Raw genomic sequence first — 1777 nt, 5'->3', positions numbered from 1 at the left:
CTCCTCCCACCCTCCCATCCGCCCGCCCTCGGGCTCCTCCTCCTCCTCCCCTTTTCCTTCTTCTTCCCCCCCCACCGCCCATCAGTCTGAAGAAGGGTTTCGGCCCGAAACGTCGCCTATTTCCTTCACTCCATAGATGCTGCTGCACCCGCTGAGTTTCCCCAGCAATTTTGTGTGTCTCAGAGACATTGTTTAGTTTAGAGATGCAGCGTGGAAACAGGCCTTTGGCCCACTGAGTCCGCGATGGCCAGCTGGTTAACCTACATGTCTTTGGAATGTGGGAGGAAGCAGGAGCACTTGGAGAAAACCTATGCAGTCACAGGGAGAACGTGCAAACTCCATACAGACAACAACCATCGTCTGGATCGAGCCCGGGTCTCTGGTGCTGTAAGGCAGCAACTATCATTGCCCCAATGTCTACTGCACATGGTATTCCCGGGCGGTCTCCCATCCAAATACTAACCAAGCCTATGCCTGCTTAGCTTCTGAGATCAGACAAGATTGGGCGTTTTCAGGCTGGCATGGCAATATACATGATGTAGTGATGAGAATGGGTTTCCCTGCCCTTCAAGTGTAGGAAGTAACTGCAGGTGCTGGTTTACACTGAAGATAGACACAACATGCTGGTGTAACTCAGCGGAACAGGCAGCATCTCTGGAGAGAATGGTCTCGACCATTCCTTCTCTCCAGAGATACTGCCTGTCCCGCTGAGTTACTCCAGCATTCTGTGTCTAGCTTTTCTGCCCTTCTTACTTTTTTTGGCATGCTTGACTATCATAACGCCCACTACAGTGTAAGCTTAGGCTGCGTTCTTAATTTGTAACTGTTTAAGACTCTATTCCAAGAGTTAATATTCATTTATTCACATAACTGTCTATACTCCACTTATCAGCCAGCAGATTGCTGAGAGTGGAGTTAGCGATCTTTCAACGCATTTCTGTCCCACAAGATTTTGACAATAGCTGACTACTGCCATTGCTGCTGCAGCTCCCTTTCACCTGTTTGTGAACAATGGAAAAGACAGTACAGTTTCTCCACATCTGTGTATTGTTCACCACGTATGTACAAGGTATTCATCGCTGACAACTTCCTTCAGCTTCCAGTACGGTGACTGCAGAATCGGCATGAGCAATTTCCTTAATGTCAGTTTTTCTTTTAATTATAGGGTCTGAGCAGAGGGATGATTACAAACATGCTGCCAAAGATTACGTTTCGCAGTTTGCACCTGGAGTAAGTACGGTCTTAAAGGTCAGCATTCAGCTGACATAGTATTTACATTTTTAATGCTATATACGGCATTAACAATTTAGTGTGGAGTGTCTTATAATTTGTAATAATAACCTATTTTGTGTTTGCTTTTGTCATGAGTAAAGCACTCACTTTGACTGTCCTTAGCTTTATTTAACAGAGCTGGTAATAGCTACAAGATCTAATCTAACATTCAGCAGTTAGGTGCAAACTATCAAATCAAAATGTCATAAAATGTGGATTCTATTACCAGTATAAATGTGCTTGGAGCTGCTTTATACTGTAGCAACAGTCGAGAAGAATCAAACTGCCATGTATGAAGACTACATTAGACTACATTATTAAATTATATCTGTTTTGTTCTACATCAGCCAGTTCTTTTTTTTTTTATGCTAACTTTTTATTAAATTAATGTTTCTTGCAAATGTTAGGCTTTTATAATTTGTTTTCATATTATTACAATATTATAATTTAATTATATTAAATATTTCAAAATGTATAGGAAATATTAAAAATTATATTATAATTT

General features: G+C 41.6%; 1 pseudogene; it reads right to left on the bottom strand.

Moving 5' to 3' along the window:
* Positions 1-414: 414 nt before the first annotated feature.
* On the bottom strand, positions 415-533 carry LOC116977367 (annotated as a pseudogene).
* Positions 534-1777: the final 1244 nt, after the last annotated feature.

This window comes from Amblyraja radiata, chromosome 9, assembly GCF_010909765.2.
Source record: "Amblyraja radiata isolate CabotCenter1 chromosome 9, sAmbRad1.1.pri, whole genome shotgun sequence".
NCBI classification, from domain to species: domain Eukaryota; kingdom Metazoa; phylum Chordata; class Chondrichthyes; order Rajiformes; family Rajidae; genus Amblyraja; species Amblyraja radiata.
This window is presented reverse-complemented; position numbering and strand designations above follow the sequence as displayed.